This window comes from Triturus cristatus, chromosome 6 (genome assembly GCF_964204655.1).
Source record: "Triturus cristatus chromosome 6, aTriCri1.1, whole genome shotgun sequence".
Lineage (NCBI taxonomy): Eukaryota > Metazoa > Chordata > Amphibia > Caudata > Salamandridae > Triturus > Triturus cristatus.
The window spans coordinates 1,285,580,662-1,285,599,134 of NC_140589.1; the positions used below are offsets into that span (position 1 = coordinate 1,285,580,662).

General features: G+C 41.8%; 1 long non-coding RNA gene across 2 annotated transcripts in view; it reads right to left on the bottom strand.

The window, feature by feature from the left end:
* LOC146821291 (uncharacterized) overlaps positions 1 to 18,473 on the bottom strand; it is a 140,999-nt gene that overhangs the window by 88,821 nt on the left and 33,705 nt on the right. For both annotated transcript variants that reach the window (XR_014962695.1, XR_014962694.1), the window contains exon 2: positions 14,276 to 14,408. This is a non-coding gene — a long non-coding RNA (uncharacterized LOC146821291). The remainder of the gene's footprint in view (positions 1 to 14,275; positions 14,409 to 18,473) is intronic.

The window sequence follows — 18,473 nt, forward strand, 5'->3', positions numbered from 1 at the left end:
AAGATAAAATATCACTAGTAATCAATTGCAGGGTCGGATTGGTAAGCGTGCACTCGGGCAATGGCCGAGGGGCTGGTATTCGAGTTACAGCTGTGGGCTGTTTTTTTGGGCAGCCTGGGGGGGGAGTGATTTGAGCAGTGTCTGTGTGCCTGAGTGGCCTTTCTGAAGGCAAATGAGCCTCCATTACCTCCCTTTTACCAAGGGGGCAGAGGTGTCATTTCCTTTCTCTCACTGGGCTGGCCCATTAATGTACGCAGATTGCGGTGGGGGGGCCTGAGCAGAAGTGACCTCACTTGTATTCAGGTGTGTCTCACCAGTGTGAATAAATCCGCGCATTTTTGTTTATCTAAGTGTACTTAACAAAACATGCCTCAGATGGAGGAAGGACCTGTAGAAAAGAGACTTGCTCGGAAGCAATCTGCTCCTTTAACCCACTAACAAGTTATTAAAATTGTTTTGTCTTAAACTAATGCGCACCACATCAATACATGGGTTAGTGAAGCTTGCTTATGTGTTTACTAATGTCGATAACATGAACGAAGGACTAAAACCACTTTAACCGGGAAATCTTTACTGCGCATGCGTCAACTGCATCTACTTAGTATGACGAGCTATCGATTGGAGGGAAATTCTTGTGCATGAGCAAAAAGTACTAAAATGGAGTCTAGAAGACTCGCGTGCATGACATCTGCTTAGCTGAAACAAAAACAAGCTATTTTACTAATGCTAATGAGGGGAAAGTATTAATAAGTAAAGGGGAATAGAGTAGAGGTGGGTGGTATACAGTGCGACCACTTTATTTGTGAAATTAACATTTGTCTTTTTGACTTTAGCACTGGTGCACATTTGGGCATCTCTTGTATAACTGAAGTAAGCTGAGTAAAAGGAAGACTGGGCATGTCCACTCAAAGTTAACTCGGAATGATGACATAGAGGTTGAATGGAAGCCAAGGTCGCAACGGGTTTTACCCTGAGAATGGATGGTGAAAAGTTCAACGAATGTGGACTTGAATACAGATTGTTACACGATTGTTTCAAATAAAATGTGAATACGTGTGTGAACTAAAACTTATGAATAAAAATAAGGGGGCGGGTTTACGAACAATAGCAGTACTGATTTAACTGACATGTAAACATGGTGTGATGATCTTCCCCCCTTGCCTGACCAATTAGATCTCATATTTTTACGATATTGAAACTTTAGTGAGTGGAACATGAAGAACGAAAGGTATAACTGAGATAGCTTTAGTTAGTTAGTTAGCAGAGGTCGGGATGCTGTCTGTGGAGTGGGAGATGCTGATGCTGGGAGAGACGCTGGGAGATGCTGATGAAGTAACCGAATGCAGAACCTTCTATCCTAATTTAATTGGGTTAGATCAGAAGATCGCAAAAGAATCTCGAGGAGGAAGAGAGTGTCAGAGAGGGGTGCGGCGCAACCGTCGGTATTATAGAGAGGTCTACTATACTGTCCTGAATCCTGTCCTGAAGTCTTTGTCTCCTGACCTTACCCGGGAGACCCTTACCAGTCCTTGAGCCAGGTAGGTTGGTCTTCACACCATTCTTGGTAATTATAATTTTATGTTATTTGCTGATGTTCTTTTCTCTCTGTCCTCTCCCTTTCTCTCCTATAAATGATAGTGACTGTACTCTATTTTTGAAGTGGTTCACATGAATTTAACTTAGATAAAGATTTAAAACGTTCCTTAGTCTGTGGTTATTTCCTTTAAGGTATAGAAAGTTAGAATTATGTTAATTATCACCATCAACTAGTTCAACTAATGGTCCATTGACCAGAGGAAAGAACTTTTTGATCAGTGAAAAGGTTAGTTAGGAGTAAGAAATAACTAATCCGAAAATTGTGAAATTTACAAACTTGACTCAAGCGGTTTACTCAATTTCTGTGTGTTTATGGGCCCAGGTGAGTATATGGTAGTGGAGTATCTGTTGTTGGTACGCCGCTGGATCACCTCTGCTCACAGAAGCAGTGTTTTGAGGAAAGTCAAAATGCAAATGTGGGCCACTTGTTTTTTTGCATGCCTCGTGGTAAGAGGTGGAATGTGGCTAATATTAATACCTGGGCACCATGATACTTTACAGTGGGGGTTGGAGGCAGAGGAATTCTAGACACTACGTGCAGGCTGCTGTTGCTGTACTGAAGGCCTACACGTGAGAGCCACATTAAAGCAGCTTGTTTATTTTGTGGTAGACTGCTCCGCACATAATGTCATAGCATCGCAATGGAAAAGAGTTTAATGTTGTCCTGAAGGCTCATGTGCAGTAGTTTGCCAGCAGAAATGTTATATTACACCCCTTGATAATTCGTTATGCTAAACAACACCCAAAACAGGCCCTGATTACGAGTTGTGTGTGATGTGATGAATTACACCTATTAGGAGTTGATGGTAAATAACATGTGGATTTTGGTGTTTATGCACCAATATCCAAACAATACAGTAAATACTGTATGCTTTACCCCTATTAAATTTCATCAGGTCTCACCTGCTGAAATTTAATGAAGGTTGAGGTATTTCATTCCTACCTGTGCATTAACAGGGGTTTATGCATGGGCAAGAATACACCGACTATCTTGTAATCAGGCCAACAGTGTATTAGTGATATATCGCCTGCACCACTGGTCAAATACATGTCTGCTCATCTTAATGCCAGAGATGGGCTGATTTGAAGGTCTTCCTCAACTAGAAATAGTGGATCTGCCTTGGATTGTCGGGGCGCAAATCCACTTGGCTGGATGGGATTAAGACACAATTACCTTTTTGGTTACTTGCACTACTCCAGTACTTTGACTAAGGGACAAGGGAATACCTCGTTTTGTTTAGAAAGATGCACCCTTACTGCCTTTATGGAAGAACCCTGTGTTTGCCAGACACCGATCAATAAATCCCTCAATTTGGTGGAGAGAAATTTTATATTTTTAAGTTGCAAAGGATGTCTTTCATTCCTCCTGGAAATTCTCCTTGCAGGATCCAACAAATATGAAGACAGGCTGGGCGTCACCTGGATGGAGATTAGCTCAACCTAAAGGTTGATTACATATACCAAGGGAAGACCACACTGAAACTTTTAACTTTTGTCCTGCTAAAGACGAATCATGTCTTAGGTTGTTTCTATTTCTAGGCCATGCAGTGCTTAATTTGAGCCGGTGGTTGTGGTGGAGGGTACAGGCACTTAATTTTGGGGACACCACTTATTAGACATTAGACATTTCCAAAGTCCAACAGAGGGAAAAACAAACAAAATGAAAAGACATAGGAAAAGAAACACAGAAAATCCATCACCAAAGGAGAAAGCAGACACCTTTAAGAGTGAGATAACGTGACAGGGAGTTACTGGGAGTGAGATTAAAGAGGCCTTAGTTTTAAAAAGTAAGTTTTTACTTAAGTGAATAAAACAACATATTTTCATACAAAGGGCTGTGGTTATACTATCAAGGAGAAGAAAAGGGAAGACACATAATGATAAACAAAGTCTGGTGGCATGCACTAACTTATAACCATGTATGTTTATTAGACAAACGTAAATATTTATAATCTTAGAATTTGGAATGTCAAGGAGGCTTTAAATCTTCATGTTCCAAAAGGAGTTTACATGGAATAATGTTTTGCACTAGTATCAAGGAACTGTGTGACAGGGGACCATAACAATAAGCGTTTCATAGCAAGAGAAGCAGGATATACATAAGATGTGTCTAATCTGTGGTTATGACAGACTTGCACCACCAGGCTTAAAAAGATAGTTTAGAGAAATCTTTCCAATACTTAGGGGTCTATTATGATGTAGAGTGGATCGCCACCGCCAACCATACCCTGCCCGCCAGCCATTTCCCCTGCCATATTAGTATGGCGGGGGGGACCCCGGCAGATGGAAAGACTGTCTGCCGGTTTTCCCCCAGTCGACCAATCGACCGGGCAGAAAAGGGGCTGGATATGATGGCGGTGTCTGCTAGACACCGCCATCCATATTAGCATGGGAGCGGGAAGCAACCTTTCGCCACGGAAAGGCATGAAGATTTTGCTTTCGGGTCCCCGTTGCGGGCCCGAGGGTATTGGGGCGCTGGGGGGTGCACATGGGGGTTCCATCCTACATTGTCACGGACAAGGCGGCAGGCACCATGCGGTGCTTGTCACCTTGTGCATGAGAATGCACAACGTGCATTCCCAGCATTGCGGCGGGCCGCCCGCCACAATGCTGGGAATAGAGGATGCCACTGCCGCGATGGCATCCTAATTGCCGGTGCGTGACCACCGCACCACTGGCTGACGGTCCCTGCACCGCTAGGGTGGCGGGTGGACTCCTAATAGACCCCTTAGTGATTTGTTGAAACGCTATTGCTATAAGTAAGTGCAAAATTCATATACTTGAGGTCTAATTGTCCCAAACATCCGATAAACTGCCTGCAAAATCAAATATTAAAGTAATCTGCTCCAAAACACCCCTCCATAAATCATGAACAAAAGGACACGTAAAGCTAGAAGCCGGTTCCATCTCCGATAATTCTCCATCAGTCTCTCGGGAGACTCAAGACAAGGAAAAGGGAACTAACCAGTCCCAGCTCGAGTTACTCCTCCAATCTCTACGTGAAGATCTTCTTTCGAAATTACTGCCCAAATTTGAAATCTCGGAGGGCAACCAGAAGGAGATCAATGAGAAGTGCACCAGTTTGGAGAATAAACTAGACAATATATGTTCACGAACAGAGGTCTTGGAAGGGGAAGTTGCTGCCCTTGCCGAAGTCTCCCAGGTCCAATCAAAAGATATATTGGAGCTAAAAGCACAGAACAGGTCACTTTAAATGGACATGGAAAGATTAGAGATCCATGCTAGGAGGAACAATCTAAAATTCTTAAAAATACCCGAAGGGGCTGAAAATGGAGATGTAAAATCCCTGGTATGTAGATTACTGAGAGAGGGAGTGCTAAAAGACAAACCAGATATAGATATAGAGAGCGAAATACAGCGGGCTCACAGGGACCCGTTTAGACAGCACCCTGATAGAAAATTTCCTAGAAAGATATTGGTTAATTTCCATACCTATGCTATAAAGGAGCTGATACTGGGTAGGGCCGTTGTAGATCCTTCTCTGCTGATAGATTCCAATAAATACCTCATACGCTCTGATGTAGGTAGAGTTACAGCACAAAGGCAGTGGGAGTTGGGGTCTCGAATGGCAGATTTAAGAAGTCAAGGGGCTCAGGTATTAATGAAATTCCCTGCATCATTGAGGGTGGTTTGGAGAAACAGAACATATAATGTTATCTCGCCTCAGGAGGTTGATACTTTTTTAATCAGTATGAAGGAGACCCAACGCTAGAATTACATATTGGTTATTTTGTACTTTTTCTGTACCTATTTCATTACCGGGCATTGTTTCTTTAAAAAGAGAAAGAGGAGAAAGTGAGATAAAATTGGGGGTAGTCAGCATGATAGGAAGTCATAGATTAACCATGGATATAGAATACACATAGAACACATAGGGTAGTTAGAGGTTAGGAAAAGGGAAGAGGGGGGAAATAAAGGAGGAAGAAAGGGAGGAAAGGAGAGAGGGAAGGGAAAGAGAGGAGGAAGGAAAAGAGAAGAAAAGGAAAAAAAAAAGTTAAATAAATAAACATAAAAAAAGGGGGTAGTAGGCGGTTCAATTAGTACTACGCTTCATTGTATTCACTTATGACACAGAGGCAAATCCCAAGTCGGGGGAAGGGCTCCCAAGGGGCGACATGATCGCCAAGGCTTGTAAGGGCGGGTTCCTCAAGTGTGGGGGGTGGGTGCAGGGGGGGTGGAGATAATAAAGAAAGAAATATTCCTCATGTAACCATAAAGGCTGAGAAAAACATGACGCAACTCCTTTGTAGTAAAAAGATCTGGGGCATCTTCGAGCTTACTATCTCAGAATATCCTCCTTTATGACAGGTACAGCTAATAAAATAAAATGTGTAAGCTGGAATGTCAATGGATTAAGGGAAAGTAGGAAACTTTTTAGAATTTGCGAATTTCTAAATAAATCAAAGGCTGACATCTGTCTCCTCGAAGAAACCCATTTGGAGCCACAAGAATGTAAGAGAGCACTCAGGAATCAAAGGTGGATTCAGGACCTCCTCTGCTCCAATCAGAGAGGAGATACCAGGGGAGTGGCAATTATAGTCCGTGCTAATAGCAGGATTAGGGTAGAGAAGTTTGAGACTGATTGTTCAGGTAGATGGCTGACTGCATCCTTAGCGGTAGATAGCTCACGATTTACATGCGCAGTTTACTACGGGCCTAATCTAGACTCTCCAGGGGCTTTATTTAGTCTAAAAATGAGTCTCCTGAACTATGAAACACCTATTATTATAGGAGGGGACTTCAACTTGATCTTTAATGAAACTTTGGATCGTACTTCCAAGGCCAAATTTATCCCTCCACGTAAATCACAAATTGAGCTAAAAAATATCATGAAAGATTTTAACTTGCTTGACATCTGGAGGGTGAGAAATGGCAGCGGCAGAGATTATTCTTTCTATAGTCGCAGATATAGACATCATTCTAGAATAGACTTTTTTCTTTTAGACCAAACACTACTTCCTGAGGTGGAAACCGTATCCTATATCCCAGCCATACTTTCGGACCATTCTATAGTGGAATTAAAGATCAAGTTTAAGCAAGGTGATCAATCAAGAAGGTGGACTCTGGATAGATCAATACTCTTAAAAGAGGAAGTGAAAGTGGACCTAGAGGTTGAGGTAGCTGAGTTCTTCAGGATAAATAGTGGTTCTGCGACGGATCAAACGGTATGGGAGGCCTTTAAGGCCTGTCTGAGAGGGCATTTAACCACTTTAATGATCAGGAGAAATAAAGCGAAAAGAAGAGAGGAAGAAGACCGCCTCACTAAAATAAAACAGAAAGAACAACAGCTGCAGAAGGCCTCGTTAGATCAGCAGGCTAATCTAGCCACTATACAGAATGAGCTGGATTCCTTGAGAGTCGAATATCAGGCCAATATTGATAAAATAGTCAAAGATAGATGGGATGCAAGTAAACTGCAAAACTTTTCCTACGGGTTGAAATGTGGACGACTACTTGCCTGGAAGGTTAGGTCTCATAGGGCCAGAAATCTGATCAAGGGTTTAACTATACGTGACACAGGGGACATTTCCCATGACAATGCCCTGATCTCTGGGGAGGCAAAACGATTCATGCAGGATCTCTATGCAGAAGAGATAGGTCCTCCAATTCAAGGCGCAGAAGAATGGTTAAAGCAGCTCCAACTACCACAGCTATCAGAGGCAGATAGAGACTACCTGAGCTCAGAAATACAAGAGGGCGAAGTCCATAACCAGATAAATAAAATGGCAAAAGGGAAGCCAGCTGGTCCAGATGGACTCCCTGCAGAGATCTACCAAATCGGCCTAGATAAAGTTGCCCCTGTTCTTACGACTTTGTTTAATAAGATACACATGTCAGGCGAGACAACTCCACAAACTTGGTCAGAAGCCACAGTTACCCTGATCCTGAAACCGGATAAGGACCCCGTAACAATCGAGTCTTATAGGCCAATCTCACTGCTGAACACAGACTACAAGAGCTTTGCTGGAGTTCTGGCGGCGAGATTGGCAAAAGTTATAAAATCTATAGTACACAGAGACCAGAGAGGCTTTATTCCAGGTAGGCAGTTAAATGAATTAACTTTTCAGGTTATTCCTGCCATAGAAGTTGCTATCGATAAAAAACTTCCTTTGACTATTGTAGCCATCGATGCAGCTAAGGCCTTCGACCAAGTCAATTGGATATATCTATGGTTGGCAATGTCTGGTTTTGGAATCCCAGAAAATTTTATAACATCAATTAGATTACTTTATTCCACTCCTAAGGCAAAAATCCTGATAAATGGTCTCCTTACAGACTGGGTCCATATTTCGCGTGGAACAAGGCAGGGGTGTCCTCTTTCCCCGCTATTGTTCAATTTATATATTGAACCTTTGGTTTGCCAGTTAAGATCAGACCCTGTCATTAAATCCTTCAACATAGCAGATCTTACTTTAAATATACTTTATATGCTGATGATCTCTTAATGTTCACCTCTAATCCAGAAGAAGCTATTCCCAGGTTATTCGATCAGGCAGAGTCTTTTGGGAAAATATCAGGTTACAAGATAAATAAGGAAAAAACTGAGATCATGCAATGGAATCAGGAGGTGGCAGCTCCGGGGGTAAAATTACGCATGAGGTACCTTGGAATACATTTGGCTCAGGATATCTTAGAGATACCCAAAGTAAACCTAAATAGAGTTTATAAGGATGTGTGTAGCCTTCTGCAACGCTGGTCAGGCCTCCCGTTGAACATCTTTGGGAGAGTGAATTTAATTAAGATGATTATTCTACCTAAAATTACTTTCTTATTTAAGTCTATTCCACTAATGTTCAGTCCATCTGATATAGCCAAAGTTCAGGGGAAAATTGGTTCTTTTATATGGAATACAAAGACATCGAGAATTTCCTGGAAGAAAATGAGGAGAAATCTGAAAACTGGAGGGTTAGCTTTACCGGACTTATTTATATATTGCCACTCCTTCCATTTCAAAAACGTTAGACTCTTGGCAGATAAGACGGACGCATCCTCCTTAGGTCTACTGTTCCAGGCACTTCTCCATGGTATCCCACAAGGGCAGGAATACTTTTTGTTTAAATACGGTGATTCTAAGTACTACAAAAGGGTGAGATTAAAAATTTTAGGCACGGCCCTGAAAAATTGGATGTATATTAGGAAAAGGCTGGGAATTCCCTACTACGCCCCCAAGGCCCCTATATGGGATTCCCCGGGGACACCAGATTGCCTTAAGGATCAGCTTTCACGCCCCCTTAAACTAGCAGGATTAACACATTGGAGCGATTTGCAAAAGGATTCAGCACTTTTAGATTGGGAATCCCTTTTTAGTCTGACTGGTGGAACACATACTAGATTTAAGTATTACCAGCTCTCAGGATGGTGGGCTACCATATCATGGGATCCTAATATTTCCAATCCGAAGTTCGATCTAGTAAGTAGAAAGGGCAGATGGAAAAAAGAGCTATCATTTTGGTATTGGGCCTTGATTGAGGTAGAGGGAGTGACAGAATCTGAACTCCAAAGGCTGTGGGGTAATGTTATTGATCCAGACTTTAACAATTTAAAGGAACTGTGGGCGGACTCCTTTACCATGCTCCATACAGTGGTTAAGTCTGCCCCTCTCAAAAGAAGTCACCTCTTCACAATGTACAGAGTGTATATATCACCAAAAAAATTAGTAAAAATCACAAGTCTAGAACACCATTGTCCGAGATGCAAATTGCTGGCTGCCGATGATCTGCACATGTTTGTGGAATTCCCAATGTTAAAAAATTATTGGTTTAAAATACAATATTTTCTGGCTGAGGTACTAGATACACAATTAGTGGTTAATACCGGGATGATTTTGTTTGGATTAACTATAGATCTCCATCTTAACGATATGGCGTCCAAATTTATTTTTTATGTTATCATCCTGGCAAGGCGAGAAATATGTAGGGCCTGGAAAAATGAGAATGCCCCTAATTTTTCAGAGTGTCTGAAACATCTCATATACATAAGTGAATCTGATATGGCCTGTGATAGTACAAGCTATGATAGGATCTGGGCGGCCCTTGTGGCATGGCGGAACAGATGAGAGTATTCCAATGATTTCACCTGGGCACTGTTGGTTCTTTGTCTCCAAACCTTTGAAGGGTCATGTAGATTGAGTGGAATGGAATGGAGTAAGAAAACAGTTGCTACTAGACAGATTTTTCCCTCCCACCTCTCCTCAGGTCTAAACAACAGAGTCGGAACATCATGGGAAGAGGAGAGTGGGCGAGACTCTCCATCTAGAATGCTCATATTGGTATATGAGGAATACAAAAAGAAAAAAAGAAAAATAAAAGGACACATAAAAAGTAAATGTTTCAAGTCAGCATGTGCTGAAGAGCAAGACCTGCAAGCACCTGATGTATCACTGTTCATCGAATGTAATGTCATGGGAAAGAGAAGCAGCCTATTGTATATAAAAAAGAGTGTCAGAGTAGTGTTAGCTGCTCTAGAAGCTTTCCTAATTTTAGTACAGATTGTATTTGAGGTGAGAATTGACCATTTCTTACCAAAATACTGTTCTCAGGCTAATTCTAAATTAGTTTTGTCTTTAGTGATACTAGACATGCATATATAAGAATATATGGTGGAGGACGTAGTATTTGTGTTAAGGAGATTGTGGAATTGATTGATGATTTTGGGTGTATGAGGAGGAGATGAATTGAACTGAGCAAAGGCGAGAAATAAAGCACTTTGCAATAGCTAATATATGTTCCAAAAGGAGGAAGGGAGGTCAAATAGAAAGGGAGCATGAGAAAAAGACATTACAGTATTATTTTCAAAACATTGACTTACCCAAATTAGGCCGTTTTGTCCCCAAGTATTCCAATAGAAAGGTTTGCCTTTAATCAATATAAATGTATTATGCCATAGAGTAGATTTAAGAAGCATTTCGGAATCTATAGGCAGAGACAGTAGAACCAATTCTAATAGTTTACTTGTGTGCTTAAAAATGGGAGTGGATAAATGTTGAGGTTCACGGTTGAAAGACATGTATTCTTGGAAAGAGAAAGGAAGCAGGTAAGATTTTTCAAGGGATACCCAGAGTAGGGGTGCTATCAAAGAATTTGAGAACCATTTGGAGGATTGACGTAGCAGAAATGCTTTGTGATATTTAGAAAAATCAGGGACATTTACTCCCCCTTCTAGTTTCGGACTCATGAGCTTTAGTAAAGATATGCAAGCTCTTGTATTGCCCCCAAGAAAAGAAGGAAGTATGGAATTAATTTTCTTAACGGATTTAGAGGGTATAGCAATTGGAATATTAGAGATAATATAAAGTATGATAGGGGATTGCATCATTTTGATAGTATCTAAGCGCCCCACCAGGAGAGATAAAGAGGAGGCCATTTATCAGTCAAAGCGGACAACTTTAGCAAACATTTTTCCATGTTCGTGGAAATGGATGTTTTAATTGACAGGGTTAAATATAACCCCAAATATTTATGTGCTTAGAGCTCCAGGTAAAATTGGACCTAGTAAAATCATCTTTACACATAAATTTGGTAAAGGGTAATATCTCACATGTATCATTATTTAATTTATAACCAGAAACAAAAGAATAGGAACTTACTTCTTGCAGAAAAGCAGGAAGGGAGAATTGGGGTTTCAAAATAAATAACAGAATATCGTCAGCATAAGCTGCTAATTTAACTTGTAACGTATTAGAACTAATACTGTGTATTTCCGGATTTTGACATATTTTAGACAAGAAAGGTTCCAGAGGAGACAAGGGGCATCCTTGCCTGACACCTCTGTCTAAAGTAAAATACGAGGACGATAGGCCCTTAACAAAAATTGCTGCTTTTGGGTTCAACTAGAGGAGAGAAATAAAAGATGTAATTTTGGAACCAAATCCGAACCACTAAAGTGACTGAAAAAGAAAAGGCCAATGGACCCTCCCTGTAAAATGCTTTCTCCGCATCTAGTGTAATTGCGGCTGAGGAGTCAGATATGTGGGAGGTTTTGGATAGTATGTCGAAAAATAAGCGGGTATTATCTGTGATAAGGGTCCCTTAACAAAACCAGATTGTTCCCTACCATAAAGATACAATAGGAAAGATTCCATCCTCAGGGCTAAAGCTTTGGAAAAGATTTTCTTTTCGATATTTACTAAAAAGATGGGTCTATATTTTCTACAATGATGCAAATCGTAAACTTCTTTTGGAATGAAGCATATCAAAGCTTCTAAAAAATTACCAGAAGATTTACCAGCATGTAAAAATGAAGAAATGAGAGCTGTCAATATTGGGAGGAGCAATTTTGAAAAGTGTATAAAAAATTCTACAGTGAACCCATCTGGGCCTGGAGCTTTGCCTTTTTTGAGTGTATATAATGCTTTGTGCAATTCATCATGTGAAACATCGAGCTCTAATGGGTCAAGGTTTAGCTGTGTATCAAAGGATGTCTTTATAGTGGAAAGATAATCGGTAATTCCAGCATCCGAAGGTGAGGTATCTGGTGTATATAAAGATTTATAGAAATGATGAAACTCCTCTAAGATTTCTGAATCCTTATATTTGAGAGTCTGTTGAGTATCTAGAATTGATTCAATATTGAGTCTGTTGTGTTTGAACTTGAGATAGTTTGCTAGTAGTTTGCCTGATTTATTCTGACCTCCATAAATTTTGCTCTGGATTTTAATACATATAGGGCCATATGTAGGTAATTTCTATTTACCGATTCCTAAATACCGAATTTTACCGATTCGGTATTTAAGAATCGGTAAATAGAATGTAGGTAAAAAATCGGTACATTTTACCGATTCGGTAATATTCGTTATTACCGATTCGGTATTTACCGAATCGGTAATAAGGCATACCTTTCCATTCATTCCTATGGGCCTGGAGGCCCATAGCAATGAATGGGAAGCCATTCACTATTACTGATTCGGTAAATACTGAATCAGTAATAGGGGGAGCATATTCAAGGGTGGCAGGGTGTCATATTGACACCCTGTTGCACCCCTGAATCGTGCATGTGTGCACATGTGGCGCACATACATGCTCTAAGGGCATGTATGTCTGCCACATGGCACTTTTAAAAAAGCACAAAATTGCTTTTGAAAAGGTATTCGGTATTTACCATCAACTTGTAGTTGGTGGTAAATAACGAATCCTTAAACCACAAATGCACTCACTTGAGTGCTCCCTACATAGGATTTAAGGATTCGGTAATTTACCGATTCGGTATTTTATCGATTTCTTAAAATACCGATTCGGTAAATACAGCATCCTTAAAACCTGCCTCCTACATTAGAAAGGGCTAAATACCGGTCGGTAACGGGAAAATTACCGATTTTTGGCCGTTACCGACCGGTATTTAGCTATCTACATATGGCCCATAATGAAGCATTGTCCGTAGATTCTTTATTCAATTTGAATTTAGTAGCTGTGAGTTCAGATAAACATTCTTTTGACCTAGAGGTGTAGTAAGAGTGTTCCAATCTCTTTATTTGTGTGAGAAGTTCAGTGGCAAGTTTGCGGGCATTTTGTGTTTGAGACATAATTGATGATGGTGTCCCGAGCAGCCACCTTAAAGGCATCCCAAATAGTACAAAAAGGTAAATGATCTGATTCATTAAAATGAAAGTATTGATTAAAAAAAGAGGTATAGGAGGAGGAAAATGTAGGTTCTAGGAGTAGAGAATTGTTAAAACGCCAACGCTTAGGTAAATTAGGTTTATTAAGCACTTCTAGCAGAATTGAGACTGGAGCATGGTCTGAGATTATTATAGAACCAATGTCAGCAGACTGTGAAACATTTTGGGATAGAAAAAAATAATCAATGTGTGACTGGGTCTGATGTACCGGGGAGAAATCAGTAAATTCGCTTAGGGAGGTGTTACAAAGTCTCCAAGCATCCAATAGTTTTCGCTGCTTGATGGTTTGCACAAAAAGCTTATGGGCTTTGTTTAGTGTGAACAAGTCTGAGGAGTTATGATCAATAAAGGGATCTATAATCTGATTGTAATGCCCAGCTAAAATAAGTTTACCATGAGAGCATTGTAGAAGACTTTTAGTAAGATTGGGCCAAAACAAAGAATCACCAGTAATTGGGGAATAAATGTTAAATAAGGAAAGGTGAACCTTTCCAATTAACAATTCAGTAAACAGCCAGCGTCCCACATCATCAAATTCCTGAGAGACTAGCTTAACACAGAGATATTTACAACATAAAGTAGCAATTCCATTTCTATTACTGTGTCCTGGAGAAAAAAAATCTGTACCCACCCAATCTCTTTCTAATTTTAAATATTTACTTTCCGTGAGATGTGTCTCATGTATAGATTTATGCCAGTTTCTAACTTAGATAAATGTGTTAGAACACACTGTCTTTTAATGGGAGAATTCAAGCCACGTACATTCCATGAAATAATTTTCAATGACATAGAATTTTCAATGTGAAGGGGAAATAAACCGTGTTAATCATGTTATAGGAATTGTACAATGCAAACCATATAACCACGAATATAAGCATAAGTATCACAAAGATCACTAATAAAAAAATATAATCATAGTAAAGATAGAAAAACCAGAGAAAATGCTGATAAAAGGAGTCTATTAGGGACAGGAAGAGGAGGGAAGTTTGAAAGGAAGAAAAGGGAAAGGAATAAGAATAGAAACATAAAGAAGAATACACATACCTAAACAATTCCAAAAAGTGTGGGGGGGAGAAACCACATGGAAAGATGGAATATCCAGACTCTGCGGAAGGAGCACACGAACAACCGCAGTCAGCGTGATGTGAAACAGTGACAAGCATATACAATAGGGTATCTAAAAGGGATAAACAGAGAAAACAGATCCAATTTTAAACGTTATCAACAATATAGAGAGCAACACATCAAAGACATCAGGCAAATGCATAACACAATCCATAAGATTGAAAAGAGAGGCATCTCTGTAAATCAATGAAACTCTGAACTTTTAACTAGAGTGAGGTGTTAAAGATCCCGAAGTGTCCATATTTTCCATCTTGCAAGAGTTTATGAAGCCTCTCAATTTAATAGGCTCCTCATAGGTGGTTGTCTTATTTCTGTATGTAACCTTGAAGAGGCAGGGGTGGAAAAGACTATAGCAAGCACCTAAAGAGTGAAGATCTGGCCTTGTGTTTAGGAATTCTGTACACCTGTCAGCCGTACTCTTGGCTTAGTCCTGAGAAAAAAACAAGGCATGACCTGACCAGGCAATTCAATTTATTGACTTAGATGCTAAAAGGACTTTGAGGGGATCTGTATATTCCAGAAAATAGAGGATTACACCTTTCAGACATCTTGAAGAAGAACTAGCAACAGGTATACGCCCAAGTCGATTTGCATGTTGAATATTTAAAGAGGTGCCTTCAGGTAGCCTTAACAGATCAGGAACAAAATTCTTAAAGAAGGTGAGAGGATCTGATCATTCCACGTTTTCTGGCAGGCCAAAAAATTTGCTAATTATTTCTTCTATTTATGTTTTCCAACTCTTCATCTTGCTTTTGTAGAGACAAGAATTGACCTTAAAGAGAGTTAACTTTATTTTCAATTACGCCATAAGAAGAGATGCTGTGCTCTACCTCAAGCAAACATTCATCCATTTGGGACAATCTATCAGTAAGCTGTTGCAGCTTATTATTAGTTTCCTTCATGAAGGGGTGAAAAGCGCAAATTTCTTTAAGCAGTAGGTCCAAAGAAACAGGAGGAGGTGAGTTTGTAGGAGAAGGCGGATCTTTTTTTAAACGCTTGGTGGAGGCTTACCCAGAGGTTGCCGGCCCGGAAGTTTTGTTTGGAGAGGCACCATTCTCAGATGGAGATGCTAAAGAAGCATCCATGGTTGCAAATTTCTTTAAAATCGTAGAATTTTTAACAAATCTTTGCTTTAAAGGAAGGGAAAAAGAGTCAGCTCTCTTCAGTCTTCCGTTGTGACAGGCACCAAAACTAAAAGGTCTCCCAAGGTGCCATTAGGAGTAGAAGAGAAAGTACAATGCTTTATTTTGCTAAATACTGCTTAGGATATTATTCCAGAAGAATCAAGGCATGTGCAAAACGTTTACATGTTCAGATAACCCAAGAACTCTGTAAAAAGCATACCTTAGATGTATTGGTATGCATCAATGAGGCAATACTCTTCGGCGTGCCATCTCAGTGCTCAGCTACAACGAAAAGGAGCGGCCACAACCTAAAATGGCTGCTGCTTCCGAGTAGAGATAGAGTGCGGTAAAAAAACGAACATCAAAACCGCTGTTGCAGAGGTACCGCTCCTCTCCAGAGGGTATGAGCCGCTCTCAGCATCCCCGAATCACTATGCAGACTCATCGGGAGGTCCGCAGTGAGAAAACTGCCATCAGAAACCCGCTTTGCTCCGACGAGTGCTATATGGGTGCCGCCATCTTCCTTGGGCGTCAAGTCATGCCTCCCCCCACCGCCCCCCCTGAGATTAAAGAGGTCTGAAGTGGATTCAGGACTGTGCACCTTTGCTATTCATACTCTGCCATTTTATAGCACCAGCTGTGGGTGTCTGAGCAGTGTTTTGAGCTTCGACACCTAATATCTCACAAATAAAGCATTGAGGCCATGCCTAGTGAACTCTCAAATACAGTGCACCTGAGCAGACATACAATGGTGCTCTTTATCCCGGAACAAGTATTCAGGGAACAATAGACCACCATTTCATGACATTTAGATCAAGGACTTGATTCTGTCACTGCATCTGTCGCTGCATTCTCCCCTGCATAATTCTAGTCCACACTCTTCTCATTGCAATAAACTGTCCTTCACCACACATCTTCCCACTCACTAGCTAACAGCACTTTCTTGTAATACACATCTGGGCACCACATTTCTGCTCCATCTTCTATTGTCACTGTAGCTTGTCTAAAGATACTCACATCCACACACAGCTGATACAAACCACAATCCAGACCACTGTTAGGTGCATTTAATTCAAGCATTTCTATATATTCTGTTAGGTTAGAAAGAAGTGTAAATAGATGTAGCGTTCTCTCGTGTCACAGCCTCCAGTCTCCACCATCTTACACAAGTGCAGTAATATATTATTATCATTTAACAGGCTCTCATACTTCCTAATAATAAAGTAAAGAGGCCAGGTCCTGCACCCAACCCCATGCCACGCACACCCAAAGGCCGTGCACAGCAGGAGGTTGGGCGCCCAAACTCACCCATCACACATTGATCTAGTGGTAGACTGTTAGGACCCAGTAGGGTGCAATGGTATTTCTGGTGGAGATACAACTGTACCCGATTCTAAGTCCTCGGTTGCCACACACCCAGAAACTTGCTAAAAGCAAGTTGCCTGAATCCTGAGCTCCGCTACACCTTCGGAGCAGCTGTTCGATTAATCGAACAACCGCCACACGAGAGGGGAAAGGAATGACCCGCCCGGGTACCTAATAGGTGCGGGCAGAGGAAGGACCGGGAAGGGGCCCCAGAATATGTGGTAAAACCGAAGAAATAAACGATAATCGTCTGCGGGAGACTTGATAAGACCCAAAGATGGCGCCAGGGCTACGATGACATTGCCGAGAAAACACCGGAGCCTCAGCGAAGAAAGCTGACGCCACGCGCAAAGCACATCTGGTACTAAAGGTCAGTTCTGGACCCCCCCCCCCCTCCTGCCTGTGACCCCCCCACCCCCCCGAATTTTCACCCATGTAGAAGGGGCGAAACACTGCGGTACGCGGTGGAAAAACGAAACTAAAACCACACAGGGGGTCGCCATCTTATCGAACAAACGAAGACGCGAACAAAGGAGGGGGAGCGAGCAGCACAGGGCAGGCAGACGCTACTGATAGACAAACTAGCGAGCGCCCAAACTCAGCGAACAAACGAACGAAAGGCGTGTCCCCCCACCGACAACGCAGCGGAGGAGAAAAGGTGTCTGGGAAAGTTAAAAGAGGACTCCTGGCTCAGTGATACAGCAGAAGAAGCAGCGGTGCCACAACGAAGATAGTTACCAGGCTGCCACAGAATACATCCTGGGATACAGGTCAGTGCTTGATCCCTCTCCTGCCGTTAACCCCCCCTAAACAGAGGAGAAACACTCCGGGCGAGTGCCCAAACGCGGGCTGCGAAAGAGAGATAACAACACAAAAGAGTGAACTACTGGAAAAACTAAAAGATGGCGCCCTGGGTCTGGGTCTGAGGAAAAAGCGAGAGGGCAGAATAAGGTAAAGTCGCCGCATCTCCAGGACTGGCGATTAACTCCAAAACAGTATAAAAAAAAAAAGAAACCACATACACACACAGGAGGCCGCCATCTTTGAACTTCGAGTACAACAAGAGAAGCAAAGGGGACAGCAACAGAGGGCAAAGCGAGACACGGGACCCAATCGCAGCGGCCAGAAGCACACGCGTTAGAGGCAACGGCTACGCCCAGCACACGCATCAACTATAGCAAGACAGCTCAGGAGGGGCACGGAAGAGCTTGCAGAGGGGGCCACGCTACGCCAGCCTGTCTCCCCCGGGCAGCTCATGTGTCTGATGGCCACCAAAACTGAGGCGTGAGGTGCGATACCACCGGGAGTGAGCAGGTACACCCTCGGCTGAGAGAACAAAAGGGGCGACCGGCCAACTAACAACTGAATTGTGAACCCAACGAGATGAGGACAAATCGTGAGAGTCTGTTACAGATATAAGGCCATAGGGGCAAGTGTCCAACACCTAACCCCGGTGCAGGAACTTTGGGAAGAAAGTTGGGAGCAGAAGACATATGTCACCTATAAGCTTGTCAACAACTCAGTAGACCAACACACACCGCAATATCACAACGGGGTCCCGGAAACTGTGCGCAACAGAGGTGCCGGCAACAAGATTAGCATGCAGACAAATTGAACTACGCGAGGCG